Raw genomic sequence first — 24,825 nt, forward strand, 5'->3', positions numbered from 1 at the left:
GACAGGCCCAGGGATGGTGCCCAGAGGAGGGGCAATGCCCACCCAGGCCCCAAGGAGTGGCTCCAGCAGCACATCTGACATCTGTGTCCAAATGGGGCCGAGCCCACAGCTGCAGCACGGGCTGGGCTCTGCCTCCACAGCAGCAGACAGGCAGAGGCACATCTGTGATCTATTTCTTGTGCTAACAAGGATTCCCTGCATGAAGTCTTTTAACTTCTGTTCTTGAAGATGAGGCTAATGATAATCCTAGGATCTCCTATACAGAGAAGAGGAAACTTCAGTAAGGCTTTCAAAATCCTTCAGAAAGCAGCCTGAGGACGAGCAAGGGTGATTTCACTGATAAGCTGAGCATTAACCTGCAGCCTGAGCAGCCAGGTTTGCTTCCCATTGCGGAGCAGCCACAGCAAGGAAGCTGGGTTGGAAACACTTCTACTCTGCCCACCCGGACTGCAGTGGGATCAGCTTAGGGCTGAAATAAGCTTTGGGGAGTCATTGAACTCTGACCTAAGCTAGAATAATAGGATGTGTTTATGTCTGACAATGGGGGAGCTTTGCAGAAACCTCCAGTGAGCTCCGTATGCAGCACTGTTTTTATGGTCCTCCTAAGAAGGGAATTTCAAGGGATCGTATATGCCTTAAGTGTAAATTATGACATGCATTAAGGACCACCCGCATCAAATGGATGGTTGCCCCAGCCCAGCATTTTCATGGTGAATTGAGAGCAAATTCCACAAACCCTCTGGTTTGTGCTTCCATAGAATAATATATTTTCAGGTCAGCAGAGCTGTCTGCTTCTCACACAATAGGTCCTTTCTCCCCTTTCCTCATACCTGTCAATTACTCTCTGCCTCTGCTGTAATTTATGTTTTACTTCCGAACTGTATGACTGAATTCTGGAAATGTGTGAGGGTACAGCAGCTAGAAAAGCCTGTTCCCAGCCATAGTCAATGTGGTGTTATCACTCCCAAAATCCAAATGGGCACATTTGGAGTTCTTACACATACAGTGTTACTGCACAGACTGAGTTCAAGGTGAGAAGACCTCCACCATTGGACCTATTTTTGTAGTTTATTTCAAATACATCATGCTGCATATTTGTAAGTAAAAAAGATGCATTAATTTAGAGGTCAAAAAACACGTGGCTCAAAGAATGGAAGTAAATAGCTGCATGGATCAAGGTAATATGTAAATCTTCAACCTCTTCCTATAGTATCTGCTCAATATTTTAAGCTGTGTCATCTCTACCAGATGTTTTGGGAATAGGCAGCTTGTAATTGTCTGCAGAGTCTCTCCAGCTAACCTGAAAGGATTAGACTTGGACACAAAGCTGAGCCTACCTTACAGTCTGTTCTGCATTACTAGGTTATAGCAGAAAAACTGATAGCTCCCTGGTTAAACTGGAGGTTTTCTCTGTAAACTAAGAAGAAATTATTCTTCCTCCAAGCTACACTAGTTAGTTTGAGTGACTCTTTTGAAGTACATCCATCTCATCCTTTCATTACAATCAGGTTAACTTCAAATTTAATCTTTAGTAGATGTATGTCACTATTTTGCAGCTCTTGATCTCCAGTGATGTTACTGAGATCATACTCTTTTCATCTTATTTAGAATAAGGAATCACTGATTTTTTTTTTCACTGACTAAATTTGAAACTTTTTTCCCTTAAGAATTAATCATTGCTGTTATTTTCAAAATGGAATTTTTTTCTTCATAAAGTGCTGATAAATTATATTCTACTGCATAAATATTCTGTAATAGAGTGCTTGCAGTTCTTCCGTAGCCTGCTTTGTTTTTTTCTAAATCTTCCTTCTGGTTTTTCATTGGAATGATTGCAAGAAAGTCAATGCTGTTACATAGATTGTTTTCTTGTTTTATAAATCCAGGCAGGTCCAATATCTCTTGCTCTCTCATATAGCACTTCTCAATACGATATTTTCCACTCTTTCTTCCCCATGTGGGGATTCAGTTTAATGTGGAGGCCAAGCAATAGTTCTCAGGCTCGAGAGCAGCCCTGAAGTTGTTCTAGTGTATTCCACTTTACACCTTGAGCTTTCTGTGACAATGAAAAGCTCCTGCCCTTTTCCCATATACAAGAACAAAACAGATCTCAAATTGCTGCCTCTTTCTCTAGTACTTGTCCAGATAATTGTTTAATATAACTCTCCTCACATGGGACTTCTTCATCAAAAGTATTAGACAGTGAGACACATCTCTGAAGAAGGGCTGTAATACACACTCTGCATGTTTTTCATGCCTTGTTTCAGGCAGTAAGTAGCAGTGGAAAGTGCCAGGGAACTTCCTGTTCTTGTGGGAATTCCTGTTAGTCTAAATCCCAAGCAGTGGATTCACTGGGCTCCCCACAATGACTGTGCTCTTATATCTCAGAGCCTGTAAAGCTAGAGATAACAGTGAAGAGAAATCAGGAGTTTAGGATTAACAGTAATGAACTGGAGACTGAGAACTACCCCTGACAAAGTGCTGGAATACAGATGACCCAAACCCAAGGGTGGCCATCATAATTTAGAAACACCTCCAGGTGCAAATTCTCCCTCAGCTTCCCCAAAACACTCGGGCTCTGTGACATCACTGTTATCAGTCTGAGTTTCTTGCTCCCACAAAGTAACAGGAGGGACACCAGTGACAATGTGACACTGTTAGGTTGTGCACCTGATCACAGTCAAGCAGCACAAGGGCTTTGTTCTTAGTGACTGTTCTAAACAATACACAGCACCAAGTGTAACTATTACCTAATTCTGAATCTGGTAGAACTGTCTCTCAGAAACAAGCCAGTGAATTTTGTCTTCACTTTTTGTTGGTTCTGCTGTTTCCCATCTCTGCTTTGCTCCTACCCTCTGTCAGGCTCCTTCTTCCCACCTCCTTTTTTCCATATGTGTAATTCACTTAACATCAGATGCACCATTTTATGCTATATGTGTTTTCAAGATTTCTGCAGTATAAACACATCAGTAGATTGTATTTATTGCCAGTTCATTTACAATCTGACTGTGGAATAAGCAGTTCAATGTTTTCAAGTTAAAATTGTTTGGGTTTTATACAGCAAAAATTTTGTGTTGACTGATTTTCAAACTGCCAGCCATCTGTCTATTATTAGCATCAGACCCTGACAATGGGAATATTCTACTCATTAAATCACTGTTGAGCAAAATGTTTTTTACCATTAAGAAAAAAAGAAAAGTTTTTCATGTTATGAATGGTTCTCAGGAGATACATGCTACCACTTAAAGCCAAAGCTAACAAGGTCCTCAGAAATCACGCTGTTTTCATGTTTCCAGCTTCAGAACCAAAGGAATGCAGGTCTGGAAGGGACTTGCTGGATCATCAAGTTCATTTCTCACAGCACCACATAACACAATTCCTAGAGGCTTGGCTCATGTTTGGTTTCTCTGTGTCAACTGGCAACAAATGATCACTGTCACATTCAGCATACCTACCTATAGGCAAAGGGAGCTGCAGATGCTCCATTCAACTCAATGGTAGGACTGCAAATTTAAGTGTCTAAAAATACCTCCAAAGTTTCAAAACAATTCTAAGCATCAGACCTATCTCATATCTGACATGCAGAGGTTTCACCCACAAAGCCAAATTGCCATTTTCAGGCTCCTGCCCCTCATGACTTCAGCAAAGGTGCCAAGCAAGGCAATGAACCCAGTACAATTCCTTTGCAGCAAAACTTCTGTGGACAGCTAATGCCTCTTTCAAAGGAGTGGCATCCCTCCAGACACGCTCTGAAACTTGCAATATAAACTCAGCAGCAGCCAGTGAAACTGCTGTTTGAGAAGAAACATGTAAGCCTGTGTGCTGCCTTTGCTGAGGACCAGGCAATGAACCTCTGCATGCTGAACAAAGTCAAATTCCTGTGTGCATACTGCAAACCATGGGTAATTACAGACCATGCTCATTTTTGTGAGATGCTGAATATCCTGACCTCAATTCAACCAAATCTTCACGTTGATTTCACATGCCTGGCCCCACCAGGCAGCCAACCCACCTGTAAAGGTCTGGATCTTAGTGACTTTTTCATAACAATACTCAGCACTCAGTATAACCACTACTATAACAGCAACCTTCAGGTGTCAGCTCAGAGGTGCAAAGGAAAGGTTCATATCATCCTATTTTGGACAATGCATCTTTTAGTACTAAGATGGTAAATAGCTGAAGGAAGAAGCCAGCATTAAATGAAGACTAAATTAAATTCTGGGTTTGTATCCAGTTGCTGTTAAGAGAAGCAATCCCACTTCCAAGTTATTAATAGCAGCACGCTTTAACAATAATAATAATTAAAAAAGACATCTGGATGAAATCAGAAGAGGGGAGCAGAACCACATGTGCACAGGGAACCCAGGCATGTCCCAGACTTACTCACATATTTTGCTACAGAAAAGCCAGAGTATTTCACTGAGGGAGGAGGAGGAAGCCAGACAGAATGCACTTGAAACCTGGAGCTCTGCTACTTTTAAACGAAACATTTCTGCTTATCTCTTTACTCCTGCAAAGACAGCTTTTGCTGAATATCCAAACGTTAATGGAACAAGCCTTCAGGGAAGACAGCCAAGCCAAGTATCCCTGCCCAGAATTAGCTTTTCTCCTTGATTGCTCCCTTTCTTCATTTGTCCAATATTCCTCAGCCCATTTCTTTCTCCTTATTATGTGCAAAGATCATCGTGACATCCTCCTAATTCATCTTGATTTGTACAATGGGCTCCCCCAGCCCTAGGTGCCTCCAAAAGCATATGGTTTGCAGTGATTATGGAGAGCAGATAACAATTCCTTCTCACATACAAGTCCCAGTCTGGATGTTCCTTGGCAGGGAGAGGGAGTTTCCTCATTGCTCTGCCCTTGAAGAGTGAGGATGAGCTGACTGGGGCACCAGGAGCTTTGTCAGTCATGCATAAGCCAGGACATCCTTAGGGTGGCAAAGGTAGAACCATTCTGCACTGTCTTCCCTCCACTTACCAACCCAGCCCAGCAAACAATAGCAAGACCAACTCCACTGCCATTGAGAAGGCCAAACAAGCCAAGGTAAGCAGCCAAACACATCACACAAGATCAGCTGAGGAAGGTGCCTTATTTCTACTTGCACAGGGAGAGGACTAAGGGCAGGAGTTTACAGCTCTGCCATCTTGGCCCTGCCTGTTTCAGGACGATTTGCAGTCCCTAAATACAAACCCTCATGATCCAGGTCAAGGAGTACTGAGTCCACAGATAGCAGAGCCACCAGGGACTATTCTGTTCCTTACACTACACCTAATCCTGGACAGAGGACTTTCTCCAGCAACTCCTATCTCTAGGCAAACAAAATCTAGGTGGGAGGATGTAGCTTTCAGAAAAGATATGCTCTCTCAGAAGTACTGGAGAGATGATTGTTCCCCAAAGTTGATCACCACATCAGAGGAAAGCTTCAGACTGGCCCCAGTGCAGACTGAGAGTGAAAACAAGGATTTATAGTGCAGCAGACAGGAGGTAATTACAGTCTGTCTCAATAGTTACCTGGGGACTAACGACCTTGCACAGATGAAATGGTGAGGCTATTAGAACTGATTTTCTGAAAATACTCAGGCAGTCCTCTGACAGCTGGACAGACAGGGATGTTGCTAGAATTGCTGGTCAGAGCAGTATCTGTCAGCACTCTGCCAGGGAAATATGCTGCAGGAATGGAGTCTGCTGCACATGTTGCCTGCAGGGCCTCCTGGAGAAACTTTGCTTGAAATGAACAATTTGTAAGGATGAGAACAAGGAAATCCATTTTCCTTCAGTTAATGTTAAGTGTCTTCCCACTTCCCCACCATTTCTGTGAACACCATTATCATCTGCTATATAAATGCACAGCCCAGGAAGAGGCATTATTAGTGTGGAATCAAGAGAAAGAAGAGGAGGATCAGTGCTAGGAGGCTGCAGTAGAAGAAATCTGGTGACATACAGAAGGGGAAATTTCAAGGAGCTTTTCTGGGGCAGATTCTGTCTATGAACTTTCAGTGGAACATAGAAAGAAAGCCTGTCAAGTTACAGATCTAGATGGAGTTCTTATCACAGATCACAGTCCCCAAGTCTCTTCTCTTATAACAGGGGAATACCTTTGCAGTAATTTCTTCTCAGCTAAATAATAAGTCTTTTCCCTAAATAGAAATAATATGGAAAACTGATCTCTGAAAAGTCAATACATTGCAATTACAAATGGAACTAGAAAAGGAAGGAGAGGTCTGTGAGGAAATAGCATTAAGATATCAGTACTCATAAATTTTTTACAAGATTTCTCTAGTGTACAACTGCAACACATCTAAAAAAAGCCAATTATTTTAATAACTCAAAAATGAAAGGACACCACAACCAGAAGCTGCTTAAGTGGGTTGTGAAAAAAAACCCCACAGTTCTCCCAGCTTTATAAATTTCAACCAATTTTCTAGAATCTTCTGAATGTACATCTCTATCCTAACTTTCTGAATATCAACCAAAAGAACTCAGTTTGACTCTGCAAAGGATCACAAATTGAAAGAGGCTGCCAGTCCTTTGAAAGGCAGGATCAGAATGAAAAATGGCCTTGATAATTGGACAGATAGTCCCAACCAACATGAAATTTGGAAGTTCAAGTACAAAGCATTACCATCAAAATGAAAAATCAAGTGCAAAACCGGAGGGGAAAATGATGAGCAATTCACTGACTCAACAGAGAACTGCACAGCACAGAATGGTCAAGTCATAAACCCAGTGAGTCAATGGTGTGATGCCATTGCAAACAATACAAATTTCCTTCTGAGATGTATTATCACAAGTGTTATGTGTATATAGCACAAGAGCAATGATATCACTCTTCTGGAATACTGCATTCATGTTGGGGCACAGTTAAAGGGAGACGTAGAGAACTGGAAGAAGTCCAAAGGATAGCAATAGGAAGGGGTGAGGTATTTGAAAATATGGCCCAGGAAGGATAGATGAAAGAAGTACATTTGTTTAGTCTAGAAATACTAAGGAGAGATGTAATAGCAATCTTCTCACATTTAAAAGGGCAGGAAGATTATGATCAATTGCTCTCTGGGTTCCCTAAGAGGGAGAGAAGAAAAATCAGTTTTTCTCCAAGCAAGGCAGATTTAAAAGGGTTATTAAGAACATTTTCTGACTATTAGCATAGTTAAATATTGGAGGATTTTTTATAAGTCAGGCAAACAACCATAAGCATTTTGTAGAAGTAATCCTCCTGCCTAAATGCGGAGTGATGAAGGAGATCTCTGCAGGCTTGTTCCAGCACTACAAGATCATAATGAATCTGTGATTTTTCATATTTACTTTAGCCCTTAGTAAAAACTCAACACCTGCGGCTTCTCCAGCTTTAGGGAGGTTAAGTTGACAAGCTATAAAATTCCATCCTTTGTTTCTGAGTGCACATCAGATGTGTACGTGTTTAGCAGATGAAAACTGATAAATACATAATATACACACAAATGAATATGAATGCACACTTTCCTCTGGGTCCATAGGAGATCATAATTTGGCCCTAAATACCAAGCTTCTCAGAGCCATTTGACTCCAAGAGCCACATACAGAGCAAAAACCTGTTTGCAGTACTTTGTTACTGATTTACATTTATATTTCTGTAGCCTGTTTTTTAGATTGGTAATCAGGTTCTTTGCTAAAATTTCTGGAGTCAGTTCTGCTCTGGAAGAACGAGCTGGCAGGAGTTTGAGTGTCTTCAAATGTTCAGACCTAGCCCCGTCCCTGGAGCATTCCAGCCAATTAACTATCCCTAAATATCCAGGTTTCTTGTACAGCCTTGGAGATACTCCAAAACACTCTACAAAGTTTGTTAGTCTCCACTCACTCCTGCAATCTGCCTTTATATATTTATTCTGTCACCATAAAAACACTGCATCCTTTGGGGAAGAAAGCAATTTCTTTGGGGAAGAAATAAATTCACAGATGAAACTCAGTTTAGAGGTGTTACCAATAGTAGGGGAGACAGTGAAATCACAAGTGAATTTGGAGAAATTTTAAAACACACTCTGAAGCATCCTAGGCCCCAGACTGGGGAAAAGTGAGCAAGATGCTGTAAAACTGGGAAAATATAGCACATGCAGTTACTAGAGAAAAATCACCACCTTTTGACTCCATACCAGGTGACAATCAGATAGTTTAGTTCCCTCTTCTGAGGGATACATCCCTGCACAGCCCAACAACAAACCATTTGGATAACTGGGTATCTTGGGCATTCCTGCAGCAGATGATGTTGGTTTGTTCCTCCACTCTGGCATGTCCTGTGGGGCTGGCATCACTGCTAAACCCATCCCCATTTCCAGCCTTCATGGAGGAGGAATAGAGACAATAGAGAAATCCAAGAGGGGCTCAAAGCCTGCCAGTAACAAGGTAAAAGCACAGCACCCCTCTGCTGCAGCTGTGGCAGGAAAAGGTGCATTTGACTGCAAATACTGTCTCTACCCCCAGGCCCCAGTGGTCAATTCCCACTTTTGTTCAACTGCATGCAGTAAAATCTGCCTGACCCTTTCCTTTGCTTTGTTCTTGCATTGATTGCTCCAGCAGCCTTTTCCAACCCCCCTGCCAAAGGCCTTTCTTCCCAGTGCTGCCTGGCCTCTGCTCAGGATCCAAACTTGGCATGCTGCAAACACCAAAATCAAACATATTAGCAGGGAATTGGAAAGCTGTCATGAACCCTCCTGGTCCCCCTTCCCTGCACACTAATGTTTGTGGGTGAGACCAAAACACTGCTCAGAGGAGAGTATCACTGAAGGAAGAGACTGAACAAGACAATTGCAGGGAGCCAACTTGATTTGCAATTGCACCCCAACCAAGAAATCAATAGCATCATTATCAGCAAATTGAAAACAGAGCAGGGGCTGAGTGTGGACTCAAATCATACCAGGAGCCCAATGCTGCTTAGAGGGAGCATGGTTCTGGGGGAGTTTAGAGAGGGTTTGTCATGATGATAGATGCTGTCCCCAGTACTTATCCTGTGCTACCAAGCTGCTCAGCAGATGCACAGAAAGCCTGATCTCCAGCATTGGTAAAGCTCTGTCCCAGCCACGGGGCACACACCACCACCAACACAAGGGTCTTGTGCCTTCAGGAGGCAAAAGCAGCTAGCAAACCCATCCAAAGCCCCAGTGGTGTCCCATTTCCATGCTATCTGCATGCTGCAGACAGATGTCAGCTGGTGTTTCTTGTGGTTCAAAGATGTGGGTCAAAGCCAGGGCTAGTTTAACAAATGAGTTTGCTGGCATTGATCAAGGACAAGTGATTCAAAGATGCAGGTATTTAAATACCTGCCTCAAAATCTTGGGATAGATAATACTTGGGGGCATGACATTTTTGAAGGGAGGGTTGGATTCCTCTACCTGCCACAGGGGCTCTTTGATGACAGGGAATTCAGTTCCCTCAGCAGGGATGTTGATAAATTCCCTCCCCTTTTCTATACACAATTCTCCTTTTCCTTCAGCATACGTCATTGTTCAGGTATTGTCTGATAAACACAGAGATAAGTAAAATAAATTTGAAAGTTTTTTTTTTTCTGGCAGAAAATAATGTTTTCTGCAGCAATATTAATAATTGTTGACATAATGCTATATATATATATATATATTTCCCCAATTATCCTAAAATTCAAAATTGTGGGAAAATACACCAATGATTTGACTTGTTTCTCCTTGGGAAAATGCTTCTTCCATGATAAACACAGATCTGCTCCTGGCAGGTATTGGCTTCACATAACGAGAGGAGGCAAAACAACAGCTCAAGGGAAGTCAACTGTTCCTTCCCCAGCTCTGGTGGGGTTACAACAGGGAGTATACAAGATGTCCAAGACTTTTCAGTACTGCAGGCATCCCATGCTTTATTGCCTGCCTGCCCCACCATACTCCCAGACCAGTGGTGCATCCCCAGCCTGAACCTTGATGCACACCCTGCAATCTGTTTCCATTCACAGCCAGGCCTTGCTGAGCTGCCAAACTCTGCACTTCCTTGCCAGATCCATACATTCCCATCCCACAGGGAAGCGGAAGCTGAAGATTACAGTTCCCACAACACAAAATCCCTGTATTACATTCATGTTGAGGGCTGCTTCAAACCATTGTGCCTGAGAGAAGGCAGCCCCTGCTCTGCTCTGGGTTGTGTATGGGGCTGGTCTGCAAATGATGGGAGCCACAGCCCCTCAGCATCTCACCCAGCTGCTCTTGGGGACCTCCTGTGGCAAGCACAGCAGAGCCTGTGCACCAGCACTGACTGGAAGGTGGGATGAAGCAGAGTTTCCATGGCATTTCTGCATCAGAATACACCTTAATGCCTGCAGAAATAACCCTGCCCTGACTTATACAATTCATCACATCCCAGCTTGATCAACTGCACATCTCCACAGCCTGCAGCATCACTGAGCTGTGAGAGGGGATTACTGCACAGAGTGGGGTGCTTAATGCAGGTTAACTGATGTACCCAGGGGCATAGAATCAGGGAAAATTGCAGAAACCCTAAATTCTGACATTAGGCATTTCCCTCTCAAGAAGATGGGTGCTAAGTCCTTTGGACAGCTCTGGAAACCCAGAATTCATCTGCAAGAGGGGCACATGGTTAGGGGAGGGGGAAAAGGCTGATGTCAAGCAGGCAGCTCAATGTCAGGTGTTCTGGATTCAGTTCCTGACAGTTTGTTTTTCCTTCCTCTGTATGTACTCAAGCACTCTTTAATTTAGCCTGAGTGACGATTCCTGTCTCAAGGGTGCTTGGTGAGCAGCCAGCAGCAGCCCAGTAATAAAACACCTTCCCATTGCTGATAAGAGAGCATGAGGGAATTGCACTGTGAAGCACCCAGCCTGCAGAAAGAATGCAGGTAGCCTGCGATGGATCAAGCCCAGCTTCTTCACTCCTTCCTCCCCCAAAATGGCCTGAGCAACAAAGCAGAGAAATCCTCCCTTGCTGATCTTGTTTGACAGCTGTTTTTTACAGACTTTGGCTGGATCAGCACACAGCCATGACCTATGCTTGCTACACTGCCTATTTACCATCTTCACTCAGCCAGATGGGAAACCAACTGCCTCCAATCAGGGTCTGGTAGGCTTACTCGGGAACCAATTCACACCAAAAAGCAGGTTATTTTCCCTGACACAGTTTTCAGGGAGAGATTCAGTCTCTGTTCAAAGGAAAAAGCCATATGGCCACAACACACCACAGCCTGGAGCTCCTCTGGCTCAGGGCAGCACAAAAACATCTCTGACAGCACCAGGACAGAGCCAGAGCAGCCCTGGCCCCACACCAACTGATGGATGATGGGTGGAGGGCACCAGGGACACTCAGTCAGGCCTCATGCTTTGTAAAACAAAATGATACCACTCTAGGTTTTAAACTTTTTATGTGTAAACTCCTGCAAACAGCAACTGAAAAGGAGAAGGCTTCATTTCTAACACCCATGAGCCAAAGCATCCTTGGCACTGCAACATAGTTTATCCAGAGCCACTGAATTTCTCACCAAGCCATGTACAAGGAAACTGGTTCAAAGCCAAAGAGAGAAGGACTCATTTTCTCTCCCAAGCATGTTTCTGTTGAGGCTGCAAATTAACACAGGCAGGGCCCTTCTCTGGGCAGAGTCCTGCAGGGAACCATGGCCTCAGGCAGGTACCTCCAACAGCAGTAAAATACCAAGCCAAGCCAATTTTTACAGGCTGGTCAGACACTTCCTATGAATCCCCAGTGACTGCCTGCATGCACCACTTTATGGCAGGATGCAGGAGGACAGAGCCTTTACAGGCTTCTCTGTGCACTTCCCAAAATAACTGGATTCACCCTAAAAGCTGCATCTGGGAGGCAGTCCCAAATTTCACTTCTGAAATGGCTTTCACTAAACACACATTTAGGCACCTGCTTTTTTGGTCATGATGGTACTTATCTGGTAGCAGTATTGTATACAATCAGGAGAGTGCTTGCTGTGAACACAAGAGTTTAAGGGATGCAAAATTCAGGATGATCTTTCAAGAGAAGCTGCAGAAAATGCACCACTTACTGCCCCAGCCCAGTAACTGCCCCCTTGTCAGCAAATAAAGCTGCTCTGTAGGGATTAGAGGGGGAGAACTCACTCATTACACTGGAATATCTGACATTTGTGTAAAACAGATATGTTGACCAGTAGAGAACCACTCTCCCTCTCTCTTAAAAAAGTATTTTACTTTTTTGTCCTTCTTCATAAATATACTATTGAAATTGCAGGGATTATATGGAAATTTAAACATGAAAAACAGCATTATCCAGAGTTAACTCCAGAACATTTACATCATTGTTCCTTTCACATATGCTTATCTTTTAGAGTCCAGAGCAAGCAGTAGACTCCAAAGAAAGTTCATCCCACAAGTAGTAGGATCAACTCACAAATCATTGTCTCTGGATCCAGCATCCTCCAATACAAAGCCATGTCTGATATTTCCAGGAGCACAATCAGACCACAGCGACATTTCCAGCCAAGCAGAGATGAAATAACAGGTTTGGTCTGGTCCTGTTTGGCTTCAGTTAACTGCCAATAAAAAACAAAAATGCAGAGTGGTCACAGGCCTGCTGATAATTTGGGATGTTTCAATTTGTGAAACAAGCTCCACGTTTCTCTCATGACTAGGCATGGAATAACAAACAGGCTGATCTAGTTTCACTGCTGCTTGGATTGTCAGTTTGATTTGTTCTCAGATGTTGTAGGTTACATACTGCTTTACAGAGACATTCAGCAAAGCAGAAACACAGAGAGGGCCATGAGTTAATGACACGGTCTCATAAGGATTTCAGTCACATGGTAGTTATAAGCTTTTTCTGAAGCTGCAGCACGGTGAGTTTCTCCTGAGTCCTCTCCCTCCTTTTCTTTTTTCTTTCTCTCTCTTTTTTTTTTTTTTTTCCTTTGGTAGGCAGTACATTTATAATTCCTAATGAATACAACTCCCTGAGCCCCTTGTTCACAATATTAACAAGGTCTTGCCCCTCTTTTCAGGCACTTATTTTCACAAAACATGTTGGAACACAATTATCTTTGAGAACTGTGCCTTTCTTGTAAATTTGGATTTAAGAACACCAGATGGGTGAGATTGAAAGGTACTCATACATGTACAAATGAATTTATTTCATAACTTTTGCTTCCATATGAAACCAGAGTAAAAAATCCCTCAAAACTAAACACAACACAGAGAAGAGTGAAAGTTACTGAAAATGAAGATGAGAATAGAAACAAATGACAGCCAGCAAGAGCACCCATTTATTCACCATTCAGTGAATAAAGACAGTGAGCTTTTTCTCTGTGGCTCAGCTGTCTCTGGTGGGATGTTCTAGTCCTTGCAGAACAGACTCAGCTTTACTTCATTGTTTGACATTATTTTTATTGCTAACCTGGATGGCCCTGGAAAGAAAAGGATTTAGATTACAAAACAAAAAAAAAAATGGTTTGCAGACTCAACTAGCTTTGTGAACCCATAAAATAGTTTGCAAGGTTCATAAAACCTCAAAAGGCAGAAAATCCTCCACCCCAATTTCCTTCATCCTTCAGCCCCAGTCTCGCTTCACTCATTGCAGGATGTTATAAGCTCCCTCCTCTAAGGATTGTAACTTTTACACTCAGAGCTGATTACATTGCCTTCACTCTCTCTTGACATCTCCCTGCTGGACTGGAGCCTGCATTTGAGCAGAATCCCCCAGGTAATGAACCTGACCCTCCTGCTGCTGGCTGACTGTGAATGAGAGCTGGTGGGTTACTTGGCTTTGCTCTGATGCCAAGCAATTGTTTGTACAACAGCATATAAGTCCCTGATGTGTTATTCTCTGTTTTTCTTTTCCATTCTGCTGAATGAAGAGAAATCCTATTCAGCTCCTGGGCAAGGGGACTGCATCCTCTTTGCAGCACCCCCAACTGGGTATGAAGTGATTTGGGGAGAACAGGAAATAATTATATTTTAATCCAATCAGCAAGCCTGAAGCAGCCTCCACCTCCTAAGGACCACACTTTATGATCCAGTAAAGCCCTGAAAAAGGAATATTTTTTAGAAGGAAATAATTTACACTGAAACGCAGCCTATGAGATTATTCCCTGAGCCCTGAATTCCTGGCAGATCCTGTGGCCCAGGTCCACGTGTCCATAGCCTGTGTGGCCAGTAGTTATCTGTTCAGGCTGCTGCCAAACCCTAAGCAGGCAGTTTCAAGCCTCTTGGAGGAAATATAGTGGAGACTCTGCAGTGAAAATGCCCTGGTCATTTTTCTGCCTAGCTCCACTACAAAGGCAGACAGGCTATGCAGAGCAAAGGTTCTAGACACACAATAATTAAATGAAGCCTCCATTGCATTTTCAGAGGCCCATGCTCATAGCCTTACTAAGTGCACTTCTAAAAGGGGTTCTCTGATGCTATCTAAGGTTTGCTTTGTTCTTGATATAAACCTGCATGGTGCCAGTACAGGGAGATACCAGATGGTGCCTGTGGAAAGAACCCACCTGCAGCTGAGCTTTGTGAAAGCTCTGCAGAAGGCAGATCTGGTGCCAGGGGCAATTCTTGGGTGATCAAAACAAGCACAGTCACTACAGCTTCACAGGTCATGGGCAGCTTTCCCACATTGTTCTGCAGTGGAAAATAAAAAAGGCAGGATGTGTTTCCATCCTTACTCCTTTGAGAGCACTGCTAGGCACAGTACACCAAGTTTGATACTGTCTATGGCAAAGGCTGAAAACAGTCTCAAGAGCCTGGTACTCACCATCAGTGTTTGCTGCAGCTGCAGGGACACTTGGTCACCTCTGAGCAATGTTCATGCATGTAAGTAATAGTTATGTTACAAACAAAACCTCCCAGCCCAGCTTGTTCTCATGAGGACAATTTGGAGAGGCAGGGAAATTCAAACACTCCCACCTCAGCCCTACACACTGACAGCCCTGTGACATTCCAGGAGCTGCAGATGAAGCCTGTAAGGTAATTCTGCGGGGAAACAACCAGAAAAGAAACTGACTCACCAATGAGAAAGCCCAGCCCAGACTGAGAATATCAGAAGAAAAATAATGAAAAGGAGAATAAAGTACTTCACAGCTAATGCCTGCATCCCTTGAATACACACAGAACTGCAAACTTCCTCTAACTACCTAAACAAAATAAAATCAACCCCACAATACTTTTAATGAATTAAGAAAGATGCACACACTGGTCTGAAACAGGCACCAGAAAAATAACTTTAGCTCAAACATCAAAATGTTAGTAAAGATAGCAGCAGCTCAGAAATGGCTGTTAGAGCTGGAGCTGTGCTTCACCTTGTAGGCAGTGCTGCTGGGCCCCCACTGGCACCCACAGCATGGCACAGTGTTTGCCAGCCTGCTTGGGGCAACCAAAACACCCCAGGGGCAACCAAAACACCCCAGGGGCAATCACTGCTCACCTGGGACAGCAGCAGAGGAAACCCACCCTGTGAGCACCATGCACAGAGCAGGTACTCACTGGGGGCAACAGCAGACCAAGGCACAGAGCTTGAGCTTCTCCCCACAGCAAAAGGCCACTGAGACTTTCTTTGAAAGAAATCTTCACATGAGTGCTATGCAGCTATTGTTAAGAATGTTATGGAAATGCAAAATAAATCAACTACTCAACAGTAAACACTTGCTAATCAGCCTTGATGAACAGAAGTGCAGTTTCAATTAGGATTTAGTTGCAGTATTAGTCATTTACAGAACATACATCTAGTATTAATGGTGGCATTTCCTTTTCCCATAAAGCACGTTCAGTTTTTCTCAAAATACAAACACATGCTTCTAAATTCTCCTGAAGAAGATCCAGGATCCTTCATGCACAGCAGCTCCCATTGTGCAAGAAACCCTGAGCTGTTTGCAACATGGTACTAATCACAATGACTGCCAGCAGTCACAGACCTTTGTCCAAGTAGGGAATTTTAACTCACCGAAACAAATGAGTTACTTATGGGAAAGGAACCCCCCATTTTGCAACCACCACATCTAAATAGGCAGACAAGCTCTTTCTGCAAACCAGTATGGATAAGTGGCTGCAATTTTCCTAAGCTACCTTTAAAACATGGGTTTTATTTTCAGTTCAGCCAGAAATGACCTTGTGTGACTTCGGTTCTAGCCTCTCCTCCTCAGTCTGCAAGTTATTACTCTGTGATGGGCAGAAAGGCCCCGCTCCTATTACCATTGCTGCAGCCAATGTGCTGTTCCTTGGAAAGGCAGCACTGCCAGAGTCCAGGGCTGGAGTCAGAGCACTCAGCGAGCTACATTCATTACATAGCAAGAACAACTGAGAAAAAATAAACACTTCTCAAGCCTATGACTAACTGAAGCTGTAAATTTCAAACACTTATTACAGAGTCATAGCTTAGCAAAACAACACGGGACGTGTTACATATCAGAGGGTAACCTTTAAAGAAGGACTTACACTCTGGGGAAAGTTTTAAAACAGAACAGGATGAAGTTTATGTGCCTTTTTTCATGTGGTTCTTATAATTAACCAAACTGTCACAGAAAATCATCCTAGAGGCCTGGATTCAATCCAGCCTTCTCTAACACACATCCCATCATCCTCTCCACTACTGAAATATCCATACTGTATTCGTTAAATCATTAGGACTAGTGAACAATTTTTCAATATAGTTTTTCTCCAACCCTTCTGTTTACAAATTTCCTTTAGGCAGATTGTGGGGATTTATCCCTCTTTTCATTTAATAGAGCCAAATATAGCTTCTCCCAAGGGACCAGAGCACCTGGTGCTTCCCAAACTGTCTTAACACGTGTTTACCCAGTGTACACAACTTACTGCTTAGACTCTGTGCCTGATCATTCAGGGCACATGCCATGATTTCTGATCATGACTACCTAACCTTATTTGACTTAAATACATTACCTTTGTTTCAGACTTAAATAGCAAAAAAATTCTATTCCTCAGATACACACAGATTGACCACCAACTCAAAATTCACCCTCCATCAAAAATACAAATTCTCCCATGTGCAAGAACTTGCAAAAAAGCAAAAAGGGAAAGCTGCATAAAGAGGCCAGATGGTAACTTAGCTTCTCATTCAACAAACTGTTTACAAACAGGTTTCAGCTTTACAACCACTTCTCTGTACAATCACAAAGTGCAGGCACAGGGGCCTTGGAGTTAGATTTTATCCAAGATATTTGAATGCTCAGACCTGGATCTTGGCTTATTCCATCCTGAAGAGCCACATAAAAGAAACTTACACACTGCAGGGAGGATGAGGACAATCCTTAGTCTGAGAAAGTTTAGCTCTGGGTATTGGGGACGGGCCATTGTTCACTGAAGGTCACAGTTCATCACATCCAAAATGTTCTCAGACATCTCTGTTACAAGAGCAGTTGGGATGAAAACACACATAAGGAGAAATATGTTGCACACACTTTGTTCTCCATGTTCTCTCTCTCTTGCTCTCCATAGATTTTCTCAGATTCAATCAGTGAGAAAATCTGGCTGGTTGAGGAAATATGTAAACAGATGTGTTAAACCATGCAAATATCTGGAAATGTCTGTTTAGTGTAAGAAACAGTTAACTATGGAAAGACTCAGCCAGTGAGTGCAATAATTGCAGCAAGAGAACAATCTATTTTTATCATTCTTTGCCATCTTGATACATGTAATCTTAAAAGAGATCTAATGGAGCACCAAGGTATTTATAAGTTTTTATCTATCAGTGGTGTAGCTGAGCTGTATGAATATAAATAACAGACTTATGTTGGTTACAAAACAGTCACTGCTTATCATGCTCACCAAGGTGCAGATGACATCTGTCTTTCTAGGTCTAGTTGTAGAGTGCAACAGTGGAAACACAACACTGGAAAGGTTCACCTTGTTCATGAGTCAGGTTATTGCTTTGTATACACTGACAGGGCTATTTATTTTGATTATATAGACTGGTTTGAAAGAACAGCTCAAATCCATGCTCTCATTCTTAGTTTTGTTTCTGATTCACATTGGCTCTTGTAGATGCTCAGTCTGTTCTCCAGGTATTCACATGGAAGTGACTGAGACATGCCAAATTTACCAGCAGCTTCTCATTAGTGCCTCTCCCTTGATTATGACATCTGGTGAGGTTGATGACAATAACAGAAGAAAAATGTGAAGTTCAGTCATTTGGAAATTACTTAAGTGGAGGCCATTTTGCACAGTATGATGTTGAAATGTTAGGAATGATTGAGGCCAGATTTATAGCTCAAGCAGTTTTACATCTGTATTTCATTTGTGAGTAACCAATACAAAAAAACACCTTTAAAACATTTTAATCATTTCCTAGCTGACCAAGAGCTCCAAATATTCTGTCAGCAATATAACCTAGACCACAGAATTGGTCATGTTGAAAGGAATTTCCAGAGTATCTTTCTATGGCTAGTCCAACAAACCTGTCCTAGCCAAGGCTGTGATTATCCTACTTTTGTCTCTGCAGAATGATTTTCAACTGCTGGTCAGTAGGAGAGATTCCTGTAATACTCATGTATATGACAAAGAGACCATTCAAAAACTTCTAGCTATGAGGAAGGACAGCTCAAATTCACCCTTCTTCAGGAATGGCCATCCTGCAGATTGTCCTGCTAAAGCAGCTTCTCTGCAATACCATCCACAGCTCAGCATGACAGTGTCATGCAGAAATAGGGCAAGTTAATATGTCTGGTCAATTTATGGGACACACTGAACACAAACTAAGCTTAAACTGCACTTAATGCCACCCAAATTTTTCCTTACATAGCACAGATCCAAAACCTCAGCCAAAATTATTCTCTATAACACACTTGATTAACACTGCCACACACAATCAACAATGGCCTAAGGAGATGAGGTTAACAAAATAAATTAAGCCATCTTATTAAGCCTGTCAGAATACAAAACACAGGCATGCATTGCTTTGCAATGGAAGTTAAGCTCCCAATTCAGTGCCCAGACACTTTCTTGAGTGCTCACCCATAAGACAAAGATGCACTTAAATGACCCCCATGTCCCTAAAAGGGCAAAAATAATAGTTCTTTCCTGACAAGGTAGTTCTGCTTGCACACCAAGCAAGGCAAGGCAATAAGCCAAAACTCCCATCCAAGACACAGTAGATAAGTAAGTGGGGTAAGAACTTTTCTAAAGCAGACTTGGAATCATTGCCAGCAATAAATGGAGATTTTCATGTTTTTTGCATGCATTTGAAGTCCATGGTTGGGTCATAAACCAAGATGCTCTGATTAACTTCAAAATTCCTATTTGCCAGTATTACCACCTTTGAGCTGGCCATCATCTTTGTTACCTGTCTGCCAGACCTCCTACAGGCTGGGAGGGAAACAGGTTTGATGAAAAATTGACAGGATTTTCTGATGAGTTGCTCTACTCCCAGAACTATCCTCCCCACTGACAAGGCTCAATACTGCATTTGCAAAAAGCAAATCAAAATATGAGAAGCTCCAACTATTTGCCCTTCTCCCTGCCCTTTGTGTCTCCCATAGGCAGGAAAGCTGAATAGAGTGACTGAAGTGATGGAAATTCAGCTGACCAGGGAAGGGGGATTCTTTGAACTGATGCCTGTTCCTTTTCAAGTAAACATGTTGGTCTCTGATATGATAAACATAGAATTTTTTTCCTGTATTTACCTCTAAACCAGAGTTCCCCTCTGAAAGATTTACTATCTTGTTTTGGCCCCATGCTCACAAGGATTCACTTTCCTGTGTACTGGCTGATGGAAGCCACACAGTTTTTTCTTGAGACCCCTTGAGCACAAGGGAGCCTGTCCTGCTTAGCAGCCACCTCCTCCACTCCAGATAGACATTTTTACCTCTTGATGAGCACATCATGGTTGGTCTGCACCCTCCTTGGTGATATTACCACAATCTACCCAGGCATCTTTGGGCATCAGAAGGGAATGATGAGCCTCACAGCATCTCCCAAACAAGATTTAAAGATGGAGCATTTTATACTTTGACAAAATTATATTTTACCTCACACATTATGAGGGACATGAAACATCTTGACTTGGCAGTGATGACACCTGAATTTCCTAGTAAAGTAAATTTCATCCAAATAAAAGAAGTAGAAAACAATAATCAATTGCAGGTAACACAATTGCATCAGGGCTAAAGGGATCTCCCCTCACCTAAAGCATGCAAAGAAAAACAAATTCAGTCTATAAAAACAAGCTTCTTGTACCTCCAAGATCTTGTGAGCTAATGAAGTTTGCAAGGCACTTGGAAGGTAAGTGGCACTCCTACAATGACAGAAAGCCTGTTTGAATCACAAGTTGCAGCTGCACATGTTGAATGCCACAGGGCTGACCTGTGAGAGAACAGCTGACCAGGAGCCTCATCTTGGTTTAGGCCACTCACTGAGTTTTGCACTCCCTGTTGTCCTTATGGATCTTCCTGGGGCAGGCAGCAAGTCTGAAGATAAATTCTCATGTCTGTAGCTATAACAGACTGTCTGACCAGCAAAACCTGGCATGCAGAGCTGGTCCTGCAGGAGCTGGGCATCTCAGACAGCTGAGCTGCAGCCCCAGAGATCCTACTGCACTGATTAATGTTCCATTTTTTTGATCTCCCAGTGATATTTTAATTATTCAGGAGTGTTTGAGCTGGAGATCTCTCCCTAATTAATCCATGATCTAGTAAACAACACAGACCTACTCAAAGTAAAACTTTAAGGCAGACCCCTGGAGTAAATCAGTGGTCTCATATGCTCAAAATCAGAATAAAACTGTTTTGCTGAAGCAAATATGATTACAAAGAAAGCAACTGCTGCAGTTAAGTCCCAGAAAGACACTAATTGTTGGCAAACAGCAACTATTAACAAACATGAAAAATGATAGTGTCAAGATACACAATGTAATTATCTGTACACAAAACTGCAATATGAACCCTGTATAGCTATGAATAAAAGGCTTTGTTTGTTAAACTGGCCATTTCTCAACACTTGGATGAATGTGAACAAGTTCAAACATAAATCAAAGATATAAGCCAGGACACCTCAACACTGGTGATAAGTCTTCAAGAGTCTGGACAGGACAACACCTTTCAAATAAAATATATTTCCATAATAGATGCTGTTTATTTTTCTCTACTTCCCTGTTGGCAAAGATACCTACTGACCAATTTATTTTTCACTGCTTGCAAATTTTCTGGCTGCCCCCTCTGATTGTAAACATTGGTGGAAGAATATTTATTTGTTTAGCAGTACACTCTTGGGAAGAATGATAAAAGCTATTCTTCAAAACCCCGAAGCATAAGCCAAATTTGAGAAGAAATTACTTTGGCTTTGTCAAATCTTGTGATTTTTATTCTACCTCTTCAACATGCAAGACATTTTATCCAGAGAAAGTGCTAAGAAAAGGAAGTGGGAATCCTGGATTTTGATTTTAGTGTCACCATTTGCTGAAATTAAGCCTAATAAAGTACCCAAGCAGCTTCTACCACACCAAGCAGCCAGAGCACAAGGACACTCCAGAGGGGAGGATGACATGGGTTGGCATCAGTGCAAACTGGGACCATTGTGCTGCTGTGGATGTGGCTCTGGGCATTGAACACGAGGCTGAGTGCTGATCACATGAGAAAGAGCCAAATGTTGTTCCATGTTTCCAGCCATTGTTAATCTACAAAAAGCTAGAAAATTTGTCCCAGACAAATTTGCCCAAAATTCAGAAGGGAAATAAAAGTAAGGCAACAACTGCAGCTTTTTTATTCCCCAGTTATTATTTTTGAAGAAAAAACTGAGCTCCAGATGGCTGATTCATTTTAGCAAAGGTGCAAGGTTAACAATGTTCCCTTCTCTTTGCAAATACTGGTATTAGTCAGGAGCAAAATTTGTTTCTCATCTTCCTTATGAATTTTTAGTTACAATACATACAAGCTTTGTGACTAAGTATGTTTTCATTGAACAAAATCTGAGTTGTACAAATCAATCAGTGAAACACTTGCAATGCTTCTGACAACAGAAAAATAGAAAAATGCCTGGCTTCATACAGAAAAAAAAAAAAAAAAAAGTGATGAAGACTTTATTTTTCTTTAATGTGATGTTTTCCTCTTCATGGTCATCCAGATGATCTGAGTTCCTTGGAGGAAACCAGTCTGACATGATGTCAATTAAGAGGAGAGAGGTTTCTGTGTGCCTGTTGCCCTAAACACTCTCAGCCTTTGGTGTCCCTGCCCAAAGCAGTGAACAAGGCAGAGGGGATTACTCCTTCCTGGCAGTTTTGTTATGGAGTGGTTGCACTGGAAGAGCAGTCACTATGCTCTTACAATCCTAACTCTTTTTCCCACCAGAGACCCTGAGTTTTGACTCCTTTCCCTTCCAGTAGATGATTTCTGCCTGAAGTTTATCCTGTGTGGTCTCCTGCCAGATTCTTTCCTAGGGGAAGTTTGTGACCCATCAGACAAGGCTTTCTAATCACTCACACTTGGAAAAGCCATCCTTGCTTTCCCTGGGAATGCACAGCTTACAAATATCTTGTCTTAAAAAATTCACATTTTTCATTTGCTGGTCCCCATACAGAACTCCCAGCAAAAGTAATGTGTAAGTTTGCAGTGTGACTTTGCAGTTGTTTGCTGCAAGGTTTTCTTAGCTACTGAAAACTCTGAACTCCGTTGTCTTCTCTATAGAAACGAGAAAGTCCAAGACAAATTAATCCTCTTGGTGGGAAAGCTTCAAACTGCATGAAGTGGCACTTCAGTATCAACTTGCTGTAGGAGCAGAGTAGTGCATTCCCTGAGCACCTTGGACAACCCCAAGCAGAAATTATCCTGTCTGGGAAAAGGGGAGAAAACAATCCCTGCTTACCCCACTTGAGTTGTGTTCATAGCTGGCTCCTCAGGACAGGAGGGTAAATGTGGAATGCCCCATGCAGTAATCTTGCCCTCAACCATCACCATGCTGTATTTCACACTTCAAGCCCAGACAAGAGGAGCAGCAGTGACTGCCTGATACTCTGATTAGCAAATCAGGAGCCCAGTCTTCCTGCTGAGCTGAGAAGCCACTTGTTAATAGCCAGGCTTTGGTGATTTCCAGATGGCATGACAGGGGCTGAAGGAAGACAATTAACAGGTAATTACAAATAGTTTATCAGGCAAACTGTTTCCATCGATGGATACAACAGTTCCCCATCAGGCTCCTCAAGTTCACTGGACAGAAATAACATACATAATTCTAGGCTTGCCCTTTCTTAAGCGATTTACTCTTTGTCAGTTTTTCCCTATGCTCACTCAGATAGTTTGACTTAGTGCAGTTCAGCTGAAGAGGAAAAATATCTGGAACAGTCAATGTGCAGAGAGCATCAGCTGTGTCTCCCAACTCCCCAGCATCCTCCTCATATGCTTCATCACACAGCATTTATACACCAGCCCCACTTGAGCAAAAATTATCAAGAAGAGCCAAAAACCACCCTTAGAACAGCAGAGAAAAGCATCCAGTGTAGGTAGCATTGAAATGCAAGTAACAGACTATAGCTCCACAAAACATGAGCACACAGGAAAAGTAAATCTCACTTAACAGCTCCTCATGATTTTCTCCCCCCTTGATGGCTCAGCACAGACTCCTAAGCCCTGCTGTCTGCACAATGCTATTACTTTCACCTCCCTTAATGTATCCTGCTCACCACTCCTCAGTCTCTGTGCCCCACAAACACATTAACAAGCTCCTGTGTAGGTAGGGTAGCATTACCCCCAGTTTGCAGACAAAACAGCAAGACACAGAGTTAAATACCACAAGCAGCTATGCTGAGAAATGAAGCCCGAAGTTCTACCTCATTTTAGGTACACACCCAAAGTGGGGTCAGCATAGCTGCTTCACACTCCCCCAGAAAAACACTAATGACACACATCTGCCTGTCAGGGCCATGCCATCTCGAGTGAAGGCTGATGTTGGAGGACACAGTCTTTACACTGTGTTCCCAGGTTTTAACCAGCATTCACCATTTAGCCACACTGACCTTCAGTGCACAGCATCTCCTCAACTCTGTGTGTCTCCTCTAGACAGCCCCAAACCTCCATGCAACCTTCCTCTTGTGCATTCAACACACAAGACAGTGATTAACCTGCCTCACGTGCAACCAATTACCCAACTTTACAGGCAGGTCCTCAAGGCTCCACATATCACTTTGTCTCCATAAGGTCATCCATCATGATAAAAATGCCTATCTTCAGCACTGGCAAATTCCTCTCGGGACAGGTAACTGTCCTAGAAGTACAGACTTTGTACAGCTCTTACAGGCGTGTATAGAGCAAAGAGAAGCAATCAGAGAAGGTATAGTTGTATGAATCTGACCAAAGGAAAGTTAATGAGGACTGAAATGGAAGAAATGGCTCCTAGAACAAGGAGGAGTGCAGGAAAAAGTGACATATTTCCCATTGCTTGAGACCATTAAAGGTAGCTTGGACAGAGTTCAGGAAGGAATAGTAGCCCTGGGTTTTTGCATACATCATATGCCAAATAACTGCTGCAGAACTGGCTTACTGCTACAGCATTATTTTCTGTATCATTGTTTTGCATATATTTCAGCTGCACAGGGAGCTGTGTTTTACTCATTTAGTCTTGTTAGGTGGAAAGCAGTATCCTACTCACTGCTGGTCTCCAGACTCAGACAGGTCACTCCCACTCCCTGCTGGCAGGTCTGCAAACAGTGTTACAAAACTCTTCTGCACCTTCTTCCTAGGCATACCATAAGGTACAATGTTAAAGTGATCCTTCATATAAACATCACTGTATTATTCCTAAGCACAAAGTAAACTGAGCCTTTTGGTGTAAATTGTGTTTAATTTCAACCAGGAAAGCATCAGAACTACAGGAAACAAAAGCAAATATGCTAAACCAAGCAGCATATTTATGTCCTCATGATCCTGAT

At 42.6% G+C, this 24,825-nt stretch overlaps 1 long non-coding RNA gene across 1 annotated transcript in view; it reads right to left on the reverse strand.

Annotated features, from left to right (window-relative positions):
* Positions 1 to 1,782: 1,782 nt before the first annotated feature.
* LOC306805278 overlaps positions 1,783 to 24,825 on the reverse strand; it is a 38,033-nt gene continuing 14,990 nt past the window's right edge. The window contains exons 2-4 of the long non-coding RNA XR_013775170.1: positions 22,767 to 23,009; positions 12,370 to 12,511; positions 1,783 to 2,396 (exon numbers count right to left, since the gene is read on the reverse strand). This is a non-coding gene — a long non-coding RNA (uncharacterized lncRNA). The remainder of the gene's footprint in view (positions 2,397 to 12,369; positions 12,512 to 22,766; positions 23,010 to 24,825) is intronic.

The sequence above is a fragment of the Erithacus rubecula genome, assembly GCF_903797595.1.
Source record: "Erithacus rubecula genome assembly, chromosome: 9".
Classification (NCBI taxonomy): domain Eukaryota; kingdom Metazoa; phylum Chordata; class Aves; order Passeriformes; family Muscicapidae; genus Erithacus; species Erithacus rubecula.